This window comes from Tamandua tetradactyla, chromosome 3, assembly GCF_023851605.1.
Source record: "Tamandua tetradactyla isolate mTamTet1 chromosome 3, mTamTet1.pri, whole genome shotgun sequence".
In the NCBI taxonomy this organism is placed as follows: Eukaryota; Metazoa; Chordata; class Mammalia; order Pilosa; family Myrmecophagidae; genus Tamandua; species Tamandua tetradactyla.
Window position 1 is genome coordinate 189,914,034 of NC_135329.1, and position 13,093 is coordinate 189,927,126.

The window sequence follows — 13,093 nt, forward strand, 5'->3', positions numbered from 1 at the left end:
ATGAAAAATGATGACTACAGAATTAAGGGTACAAATAAATATTCCTTTAAAATGGGAGAAGGCACAACAATCTTTTAAGTATTTTACACTAATGTAACAATACAACAAATAACAAAATAATATGATACTTTTAGTAATTAACCTGCTAGGCACACCACTCTAATATTCTTTGGCTAAATATTTTTTCTGAATTGCCTTTTCATGCAATGAAAAAATGTTGTAATGCTTTTTTGTAAAGAGAATAGAACGATAATTCAATTTTCCCTCTGGATTAATCAAAAAAATCATTATTGAGAGTTTATAAAAATTTCCGTTGGCGTCATAAGTTATTTTTAGTAATGGCATCTATATTTTTAAGATTGTTATTAAATTTGGGAAATCCTCTATTGACATCTGTTCGTATAAAAGTTGTAGGATTTTAGGGCATTTTAAGTGTTTCATTGCAGCAATCGATCTTAAATACTCTTTGAACTGAAGAGTCGCTAACCAAGGCCATAGCAGTGACCTATACAAATAAGGAGCTCTAATGCTTCTTTAGCTTCATGCTAAATCCCTTTACTCAGAATTTTAATAAATTAACCTCCTCAATCAACCTACCACCTAGATGACTCATTCTCCTTTCTTGGGAAGGAGGAAGAAATGAATGCCAGAAATGTTTAGGAAAAATCCCTCCTGGTAGAGATTCAAAGAAGAGAGAATCATTGCCACCCTGAACAAGAAATGCATCCTTTGGGGTTATGTACATATACTATATGTTTTCTACCCAACCGAGGTCACATGACCAGGTTCCCTTACCTCTATTGCTCTGGAAAGTACATTGTGGAAGCTTCTCAAACTGGGAAGGCCCAGTGGGTCCTTGTATAACCATACAGGTGCTGAAGTTAATGGAAGATGCATAGTGTGGTGTTGCACTCCAAAGTCTGCTCACTCCACTGGTGTGATTTGAGTGGTCAAAAATAGAGCCCTGGGTAAGAATTATCATCTGGATACAGTCCAAAGTTGGGTTTTATTTTAGTTTACTCCAAGAGGATCAAATAAGCAAAACAAAGATATATAAGGAACAAAGATTAAGACATGGATACAGACAAAGAGCTGTGTATCTCTTGTAACCTCATGAGGGTAGAGTTAAGGCACAGAGTGAAATAACTATCACTTTGTAGGATCTTGAACTGTGGGTTTGCTCTCTTTTATGCCCCAGAAACCTCAGTACCCAGACACACCCTATTTACTATAGAGAAACAATAAGTGAACACATGTCCACATATCCAGGCTCCAATTCTTAATATTCCTGCCAGGCCAACAAAGAGACAGTTGCTCCTTACACACACACTTGCTTTATGAACTCAAAATCATCCATTTTTTGTCCCTTCAATGACAGAGTGCCTGGAACACAGCAGATGTTCCACAAGTGTTTATAAAATGAATAAATGAATGAGTTACAGAGATTATAAGATCAAATGGGATAAGCACCTTACATGAGAAACAAAAATGCGTTCTTGGCACAGTGGTTTGCGTTTTTTTTAACATGATAGTTAAATAAATAACTGCTGAAATGAACACCTGTTTACAAGCTGTCTTTTACCAATATTTGTCTGCTTACAGGCAAAAATAATGAGAGAACATCTTATTGAGGAACTCAAGAACAGCTTAATGAAGTTGGTGGCATTTTGGATGGGTCGTGAGAGATAGAATTTGACAGATGACATATTTGAGGAAGATATTCCAGATGGAGGGAAACTCATTAGCAAAAAACTCAAAGGTAAGAAAGCATGAGATGTATTTGGAGAAGAACAATACTACAGTGTCACTGAAATGTTGGTTGCCTGGATGGGAAAAAAATATGGATTGATAGCTTGGAACTGGATTGTAGAGCTGAAGAGTTGAAGTTTCCTGCAGCAGGATTGTGGGAGCTGCAGAAGGTTTTGATGTGGAGAATGACATGACTAGAACTGTACTTTAAGAAGATAAATCTGTCAGCAAGGATGCAGTAAGAACTACAGGGAAGTGTGGCTACAGATCCACGAGACCTGGTTGGAATAGTAAAGCAATCAACCAAGTACAAAAGAACAAACCTTATTTAGGATGGTAACTCAGGAAACAGAAAGGAAGGGATGAAAGTGAGGAAAAAGACAGGGGAAGCTTCTGCCAAGCATCTGGAGTGGGCCAGTTTGTTAACAAGGGTGAATAGGACAGCAGAGCACGCAGTGGAGAGGGAATGAGCAAAGGAGGCTCTGAAGTTGGAAATCTGGAAAAATCGTGGTAAGCTAGTTGGGAGCATAATTTCCATGTGTTGTTGCTTGAGACATGCCCAGCAGACCACTGATAAAAGATCGGGAAGTATAGAAGTCATCACCAGACCCAAACGCAGGCTCCATGATGACAGGGACTGTGTCCGTTTTCTAACCACTGAACACTCAGTGCAACAATCTGGTACCTACTAAACGGAAACGGACTTATGTAAGAAACATTTGTTAGATGAAAGAATGAAGATCATGTAGGATAAAAGAATGAAGATCGACTGAAGAGGTTAAGATGGTAACGTGAGTGTAGAAGTTAGGAAAATGGATCACAAAATTGATAATCTCTTTTAGTCCCCAGTATTTTAGAGCAGCTAGAAATAAAAACCTAAAATTGTAGAATTGTAACCCATGTCAAACTCTGAAATATGTTCTATGAGTAACTGTGGTGCTGTGCATTAAAATTTATTGCTTTTATTGTATAAATGCTATATTTCACAAAAAAAGAGGGGGGAAAAGCCCATTGGGATGATTAAAAATATATATTTAAGCCTTCTAGCCTCCTATATTCTGGAACAGCTAGAAGGAAAAATCTGAGATGATTGTATGGTAGCCCATGACAAACTCTGGGATCTGTCCTGTAACTACTTGTTGAAGAGTGCCTTGAAAACTATTGCTTTTTTTAGTTGTTTTGTATATATGTTATACTATACAATAAAAATGTTAAAAATAAAAAACAAAAAAATAGCAGCTACAAATTACAGCTTGCAAAGGGGGATCAGAAGAGGAAGAAAACTATCTAAGACCAACAGCAATTCTATGAGAGTGTTGTGAGATAATAGTTCTTAAAACTTAGAATAGGCAGATTATGTAAATTATACATGACAAGTTAAGAGCTGGAAGGTAGAAGACATTTTGCCTCTAGGAAATTTGTGGGCTCTGGGGGCAGCAGTTGCAACATTAGAAGCTGATGCTGTTTAAATACAGACAAACATGATTAGAAAGGGATGGGGAAAGTTGAGTTTTCTGGAATACGCATCTGAATAATCACACTGCCTATAGATTCTGTAAAGTATAGGAAGGGTACGTGAACATCAGGATCCCAGAATAATCTTTTTATAATACAAATCAATCCTACTGCTTCTTGGTTTAAAACCCTTTCATCACTTGCCATTGCACTTAGGTAGAATCCAAACCAAACTCTCTAGCATTGCTCAGAAAGTCCAGCAATATCTGTTCCCATCTCAGTTTGTGCCTCTATCTCTTACAACCACAAGACTTCAGACACACCTACCATACTGGGTTTCCCCAAACAGGTTTCCCCCATCACCCACATGGTCTTCTTCATCTAGGTTAATGCCTACTCATTCTTCAATCACAGCTCAAGCATCGCATCTTTGGGGAAAGCCTTTCTCTTCCCTTTAGTCTAATTGAGATACCCCTATTTTATACTACTGGAGTTCCATGTGTCTTCCCTTTACCACCCTGATATAGTTTATACCAAGACATTTATTTGTATACTTTTTAAGGTGTTATTCTCTTCCACGGTTTCATCATCTCCATAAGTGTAGTATTTGACTTTGGCTCACATTTAAACTCTCACGCTCTAGCAGAGGTCTTCGCACATAATGGACTCCACAAATATTTGTTGAATTTATAAAAATGATAATTCTTGCTCATATATGTTAAGCATTTATTAAATGCCACGTATTGATCTAAGTGCTCTACATGAATTGAAAGCAATGGAATATGTAAAAAGTATGGCTTGGAAACAGACAACCTGGATTCAAACCTTTGCTTTGCCACTTAGTAAATGTGTGAATTCAGGAAAATTATCAAACTTCCTGTGCCCCAGATTCAGTAAAATTAGGATAATATAGAGGTGTTTGATGATTGGGTAACTGAGGACCAGAGAGGTTGATTAATCTGCCCAGGGTCTCAAAGCTGTAAGCAGCAGTGCTGAAAACTGAGTCTATACAGTCTGAATACTGTTTACACAACCTGAAGACACTGTTAACAACTATATGAAGAAACAAAGATGATTTCCATCTCTAAAATTACTGTGTAAGCAGCCAAAATTATCCATAAGCACTTGCACTTCCTCCTTCACACCCTACCCTGCCCTTCTCTTTCTTCCAAAATGATGTTAGGCCATTAGACCTTATGCCTATGAGAAAATTTCCCAAGAACTGAAACCAGGAAAAGATCTCCTTTCCCACCAAGGCCATAGAGTCAGAAAAAATAAAAAGAGGAAGACAATCACAGGTATTATAGAGTGGACTGGTGGCCAATACTGCTGCATGTACATCACTTTTGAGTGGAATGTCACTTCGCTAACAACTTCAAATGCCACCCCTTTGCACATGCACACCAACATGCTCTATTTGATATTTATAATCACTTAATAAGCACATGAAAGATTGCACAGAATCTGTGTCCAATGATCCTTGACAACAAAGCATTAGTGACCCAATCCTTTTCCAGACCTAATGATATTTTGCTCCAATAGCCTAGTGCTATATCTCATAGGAAACAAATAAGGCACCCATGCATAAAATTAATAACATAAGCTCTCCAGGCAGTGATAAATTTGGAAAGGAAGCAGGCACATATAACCATTCCATCTCTCCTAAAGGCAGATTTCCTATAAAGCCTTGAGTCACCTGTGTCTTAACTTGTAAGACTCTTTTGGAAATTATGCCATCATCTCCCTTGAAAAACAATAGGGCATGTGCAGTCAAGGTGGAAATAAAGGGTGCAGTGGAGCTGCTGAGAATATGCTTAGAAATATGACCACTTCATTTTAGGTGGAAAGGCAGTTGATCTCTAAGCATTGATAGAGCTCTCAGCTTGCCCTTTTCTATTAAGTCTTCCTCACCATTGTGTCCACTGCAGCGCACTTGTGTGTAACCAGGTCCTGAAAGCTCTCATTCCTTTACATCTTATGTAGGTGTAGCTGAATGTGATTGTTTGCCTTGGAAACCTTTGATAAGTGGCAGTAACAAGAGTATATCATGGAAAAACAGAATTTCCTATATTTTTCTAATTTTCAGTATACACCACCTCTGTCTCTGAAAGTGTGAGCCTCATGAGGATATTCACAGATAAACCACACATGTCCTTGAAACATGTCTTAGTCGCCCACTCAGGGAAATTTAGTGCCAAGCTTTGAAACAAATATATTCAAAAGTGAGATTTGAAATCTGAAAACTGAATAATGTTGCATTGAGAATTTCACATTTATAGATTTTGAGGAACAAAGGAGGCAACCGTTGTGGCATGTGTCCCATTAGATCTCCCTGAGAACAGAAAACTGAAGGATCTGATATTTTTAGGGAATGTGTTGTTAATTTACTATATGCATCATTATACTTGGGTAGTTCCTGAGAAGAATAAGGGATTCTGGTTGAAATGTTATTGAGAATGGCAGTTCTTGGCTTTACTTCACTAGGCTGAACACAGCATCTGCTATGGACTTCAGATGCCTGCTATGTCTTTTTTCATTCTCATTTACACTTCAGTGGCAAAAATGAGTTTTTGGAATGTGTTTGTCTCACGTCGCTACTGTACACTCAGTAAATTATATATGCGGGTGTGTTTAATGGATTCCTTTTGGCCTTGTTAGCATTTATGTTTCTTGTTGTGTCATTTGGAAGAAGAAAATGAAAAACAAATATCGTCTTCTAAGGTTCTCTTTTCCAAAAGGGGAACTGGCAAGTATTCCCTTCATACCCCATCCTAGTGGGGGCCCTGACCCACAATAGAGTAGTTTATATGCTAAATTGATAACATGAGTCTCAATGGGAAATGAGAGGCAAGCTAAAATACACCCTGAGGGGATTCTAAGGTGCAGAAATGTGATCTCGCTTCTGTATAATCAAAGCATTAATATTAATAGTGAGTTAAGTGTACTTACTTAGCAAGCAACTTTTCTCCTCCCCCTGCACCCCACCTCCCCTGTGTTCTTGCAGCATTGCCAATCCTGCTTCATTCCAACTCCGTTTCCTGACTTTAAAGTCCAGGCATTAGAATATTAGCATTTTCTGGCTGACCCCTCTTTTCCTTGCAGGTCAGAGAGAGCTCAGACACGTCCTTCAATTTTAATGCATCCTTGCTTCTACACTTACTCAGGGAGTTCTCTTCCTCTGTCCTCCCTCTAATTTCCCTCATTTCCCCATCATCTGTGTTATTCTCAGCTATACCATTTCCAAGATTGATCATCCTAGGCATCTGAACTATGGAAACTTATGTGCAATTAAATATTAAATGAAAAAATAACTAACATTTTTGGCTGCATATATAAAGTTTCCAAAAGTTCTTAGAGTCACAGCAACAGTCTAGAAGAAAAAGTACATTTCACTCTGCACAATCAGGGTTTCCATTTTCACAAGTGCAGTTTCATCAGCTTTCACTCCTATTATAGTGGAAAATGTCTTAGGGAATTCGGAGAAAATACGTGACTAAATGTTGTAATTACTGATAACACTCTTCTAGGTTCTAGGCACATAAAGATTTATTTTTATAATATGACATACTTATTTGTGCACTTGAATGTTAAGCCTGAAACAATATTTTGAAGTTCATCTTCTCTACTCTCATCATTTTATAGATGAGGAAATTGAGCCCCAGAAAGAAGGGCTTTGTACAAAATAACACGGTAACAGAATATATTGTTTAATTGTACAGGACTGGGATATCTAGAACAGGACAATGGAACTGCTAGTTAAAGATAATGGGTTGAATCCACATGCTCATCTCCTCTCTAGATACCACTAAAATATTGGTAAGTAAATGTGTTCAAGTATGAACAGTAACAGCAAAGAGAGCAGGAAAGGAGACAGTCTAAAGAGAAATTTCTACAACATTCTGGAAAATAGAGGTAGGTGGAGCAGGGATCATTGATGGAAACAGGCAGAGGGAGTCAGAGTTCTTGGTGTTCACAAGTGTGACCCAGGGTGGGAGACAAAAACAGCGGACAGAGTGCAGCTGACCCAAAGAAAAACCAGCCCGGCAGAGTAAAGGACAGATGATTTTAGAAAGGACAGTTCCTGGAATAAAAGATAAATGCCAATAAAATAGAGCTTTTAAGAATGGTTGGAGGAGAGGGGAAGGGCAGTTTATGACAAAGATGTCATCTAGCAAGAAAAAAAGAAAGCGAGTTTGATAGTTTGAAGTGCCAGGAAAAGCAATTGCTATTCCAAAGAGGAATGTAATCGGAATTACTGCTCAGAATCAGACTTGTCCTCTAAGTAGGCATGTCAGAGTTCTTGGGGCAACTCAGCTCAATGTATTGAGTATTTACTACATAGAAAGAACTGTTGGAATTACAAGATGAGCAAGAAAAGAGACTAGGTCTGGTGAGGGAGATAGACATCTGCCTATCTAATTATAATGTAAGCCTTATTAATATGCCTTTTATGAGAATGGGACAGGTAAAATGTTGCAGCAGCTTAAAAGAGAATGATAATTCAAACTGGAAGTTAGAAAGACTTTTTATTAAACTATAGTGTTAAAAAGTCAGACAGAATTTTGAAAAATAAAAAAAAGGTGGAGGGAAAGTCTTTCATGAAGAAGGAACAGAAAGAGCTTAGCCATGGATGCTAGGAAGGAATACCCATATGTGGGGATGGTGATAGATTGGTGAAGTACGAGCATGGGATCAATAAGACTTCCATGAAGAATTTACTTGCTAGATCATGGACAGCCTAAAACCCCAGGGAAAGGAATTAGGATATTATATTTAAAATGCATAACTGGCATGAAACCATTGAATATATTTTGTATAGGGGAGAAGAAATCTTAAATGGGTTTTAAAAACCACCCTAATGGAGATATGATTTGCGTTCAGTAAAATGCACCTCACATAAGAGAGCAGACTGATGAGTCTTGAAAATTGTATATGCTTGTATAAAGACCAATCAAGATAGCAAACATTTCTTTCACTGCAAAATGTACCCTCATGACTTTTCCCAGTTAGTCCCTTCATTGTCCATCCAAGCAACTGTTGATCTCACTTCAATCATTATGGATGAGTTTTGCCTGTTCTGCATATTTATGTAAGTAGAATTATATAGTATGTACTCTTTTGTAACTGGCTTTATTCATACAGCATAATGTTTCTTGAGCTTCATTCTGCTTTGTTGCTCCCTGCCCATGGACCTCAGAAGGAAGCCTCTTCATTAACAGAATTGCCCATTTTCAAGACTCTGTGGTCAACTTTCTGTTCCAGTTAGCTATTGCTGTGTAACAAGCCACCCCAAACCTTAATGACTGAAAACAGTAATAATACTGTATAATTATGTATTATCCTTATGAATTAGCAGCTTGGGCAAAACTTGGTAGGAACAGCTCATCTATGCTCCACATGGCATCAAGGGAAAATTCAACTGGAATTTGAATTGGGCTGGAATTTCTCTTCCAAAATGGAAGAGAAATTATATGACTGGCCAGTTAGTGATGGCTCCTGACTGAAAGCTTGGCCAGAGCTGTTAGGAGGGTCCTCAGTTTCTTTCCACACAGGCCTCTCCACAGGACTCATTAGGCTTCCTCTCAGCATGGCAGCTAGATTCCAAGAATTAGTAATCCATGAGGCAGGAAATGGAAGGGAAAGCCACTGACACTTTAAGGCTTGGCCCAAGAATTCGGCACATTACTTTCATTATATTCTTTTAGTCAAGCTATCACAGAGTTTGAGGCATGGACCCCACCTGTGGGTGACAAAGAATATGCAGCCATTTTTAATCTAGCACACTCTCCCATCTAAGCCGGTTGGAATCTGTTGTGTACCCCAGAAAAGCCAAAATCATTCCTCATTCATTATTGCTGGATGGGATCTTTTTATAGTTTCCATAGAGATGTGACCCACCCAATTTTGGGTGGTAACTTTTGATCAGATGGTTTCCTTGGAGCTGTGCCTCCACCCATTCATGGTGAGGTTGCTTACTGAAACCCTTTAGGAGGAAGCCATTTTGGAAAAAGCTTTAGCGCCACCAACAGAGCCCACACAGCCAAAGACCTTTGGAGCAGAAGGAAAACACCCCAGGGGAAGCCTCATGAAATGAGGAGAGAAAGCTTGCAGATATCACTGTATGCCCTCCCAGCTGAGAGAAAAACCCTAAACTTCAATGACTCTTTCTTTGGAGTTAAGGTATCATTCCCTGGATGCCATAATTTGCAGATTTTTATAGCCTTGCCTTAATTTGCACCCTTTCATGGCCTTAGAACTGTAAACTTCCAATGTAATAAATTCCCCTTTTAAAAGCCATTCCATTTTTGGTATATTGCATCCCAGCAGCTTGCAAACTAAAACATCACCCAAGGGAGAGGCCTTTTGAATACAAGGTTTACCCAACAGCTTAATCTAAGCTGCTTGTCTGCTATCACAGGTATTTGATGAAACAAAAGCAAGTAAGAGAAACCCCAACCAAGGTGACCAAACTAAATAATAGAGGAAACAGAATGACACAAATGATTGGAGATAACTGGGTTCATTAAATTCTCATTTTAATAAAATTCTTAATCTGTAATTATTCCGAAGATAATAGAGAGGCTGTCACATCTATAAAATAAGCACAATTTACTATTAAAAAAAAAAAACAGACAACCTGAGAACAAGAAAGAATTCCTGGATATTATAAATATAATTACCAAACTATAAAATTCATTAGAGAGATTGAATCTTAGAATGGATGTGACTGAAGATCAAGTTAGAGATATGAAAGAAATTTTCAAATGAATCACTCAGAATTTAAATTTATTAGACAATATGATGAAGCAGAGAAGAATTACAGTACACAGAAGCTAGATCCAGAAGGCACAACATCTGTCCACCACAAGTTCCACAAGGAGAATGCAGAGAGAATTAAATGGAAGAGATGAGCAAAGAAAAGAAAAACTTTCCCTAAAAACAGACATGCATTTTCAGATCAAAATGGCACCCAATGTCAAGAAGAGTGGATGATAAAAGGCTTATGCGTAACTATTTCCTGAAGAAATTTCTGAACTCCACAATTGAAAAAAAAAGTTCAGAGTCTCCAAAAGGGGAAAAAACATCCAAGAGTGTAAGGAAGAGAAATCATATAACAGCAACATTAACATGTGCAATGCTGAGTTCCAAAAGAACCTAAAATAATGCCTTCAAATGTTTGGTGAAAAAATATTTAGAACTACAATTTTATTTCTAACCAAACTCTGAAGCAAAGGTGGATAAAAATAATTACATCCTCAGACATTTAAGGACTCAGAAAGTTATCTTCTAAGACCCTTTCTGAAAATAGTACATAAAGTTATATTCCAGCAAAATGAAAAAAAGAAATGCAAGAAAAAAGGATGGGATATAAGAAATAGCAGAACCAGCATAAGAATTGGTTGAGATGATATCCCAGGGTTTATAGCTGTAAGGCAGGGCATATTAGAAGAGGAAGTTAGAGGTCTCCAGGAAGAAAGATTCAATTACCTCACTTAAAGAAAATGGAAAATCTTAGTGAAGGTTACATCAAAAAAGAGGCAGGGGGAGGGGAATGCAGTTAGAAATTCTACAACAAACTACAAGAAAGGCCTGGTCCAAATATGAAGTCAACTATTGAGTAAATGAAAGAAGCATCCATTTGATCTTAATACTAAGAATCTTCTTCAAATGGCACAGGGTTAATAACCTCACATTATACTGGGATCTACTCATGCATTTCTTGGTTAAGTTCTGCAATGAATGAAATTGAGATATATTCTGTAATGTTCAGTTTTCTTTTTCAGGATCAACCTATAGACAGATCTCAAAAACCTAGAATCTCTAAAATATATATATGTATTTTAATCTATAAATCATATATACATTGGTATGTATATATATACTACTCCTTGTACTTCCTTTGTAAGATTAATGGAAAAGCTGGCCAGAAGTGGTAGAGAGTGTAGGTATGCCCATTTCCTAATTTCACATAAGTAGATACTGCTTTAAACTAATAGCTCAGAAAACAAATATTTAGGTATATTGTTTATAGTTCTAAAGTAACAATTTTCTAATTGAAGAACTAAAAATAATAATGCAATTAAGAATTCCATAAGTGAATGGAAAGTAGCATATATACCATAAATTCCTTATCTTTTTCAATGTTTATTAGACATCATTTAAAATCAATAACTCCAGTATGAGAGTTTTGAATATGCCATTTATCATTATTGGCATGACCACCTTGTTTTGAGAGCGTGGGTATGAGAAGGGAGCCTCAGACATACTCTCCCCCAGGAAGGGCATGACCATTTTGGGTGCAGCTCCTTTGAACTGAAGGCAAGTCTGCAAGAGGCTCAGCTGAAGAGCTGCAGGACGGCTCATTTCAGTCCTGGAGGGGAATCTGGGGGATGCACCACAGCATCCACTACAGTGACTGACGTCTGTGTTCATGGTTGTGCTGTTGTTAATGTTGTTTAACGTTGAGTTCATACACAGGGGGTTCACTCATTGCGTGTTGTTGCATACAGATTTCCTATCTTACTCAGAAGTCATGAGGTAGTTCTTTCTCATTTGTATTAAAAATATTATTAGTGTTAGAAATAGCATGAAAATATTCTCAGATAATTCTTTCCAACAAGAATATCTTTTGGTAACAGACTTTCAGTAAGACCACATGCAATTAGGAAATATTTGCTCAAATATTACAAAAATAAGGCATATTCTGCTTCTTATGCAAAACAAAGCCTTTAAAATGTGGTGAAAGCTATCTCATCTCCACTAATTACAAATTCTTTGTTAAATATGTTCTGCATCTACTCTGTATCATGACAGGATAGCAGTTCATATTCAACTCCATCACTTTGCATATAGACTACGAAAGCAGTAGTATTGTGTTACTTCTATTTCCACTACTTTGGGTTTATAATTATTACCACAGATGGTAAAGTTGACACTCGTTTTTAAAATAATTTTTAAAATTTCAAAATAATACCCTTAGAGTTTTAATAAAAGTAATATATACTCATAAGATATTTTAAATTATAGGAAAGTACAAGGAATGGAGCAGTTAATCTCTTAAAACCACACCACTCAGAAATGACTGGTGTTAACATCAGTTGAGATATCTCTCTGTATATATGAATAGGAGGATGGTTGGAGACGAGTGGATGGATAGAGATAGATAGATGATAGATAGATAGATAGATAGATAGATAGATAGATAGATAGATAGATAGATAGATAGATAGATAGATAGATAGATGAGATAGAGAGACAGACTGATAGGGTAGGTGTACATAAATAAGGGATAAAAGCTTAAATGGGTTTACATGTGAATACTCCACACCTTAAGACAGTGTAATGACTTGTATATCAAACTCATAAAATATTAATGACAATAATCTTCTAGCTCCATAAGTTTCTTATTAAAAATCATCATGCTTTGTGACTTACGATTTTGTTTATCTTAATTTTAAACAGTTTGAATTACATTATTTTTAAGTTTATAATCATCTTCATAATAATAAAAATACAGCTAAGATATATTAAACATTTACCTGTGTCAGGCTGTATATTAAGCACTTTTACAAGGATCACCTCATTCAGTGCTTCTGATAAACCCATAAATACTTCACATACTATGTTCATTTCACAAAGATAAATTGAGTCTTAATAGAGGTTAAGCCACATGACTGAGGCCACTCAGTTAAGTGGTGGACTAGATTTGAACCCAGGCGTTCAGACTCTAGAGGAAATTTCACATTCATAAACATCTCATTAAAATAATTCAGTACAGTACCAAGCAACTAATCATATTTTCCTCATTTGAATTTAAAGTATCTTTTTTTTTTTTTATTAACGGAAAGAAAAAAAAGAAAGAAATTAACACAACATTTAGAAATCATAC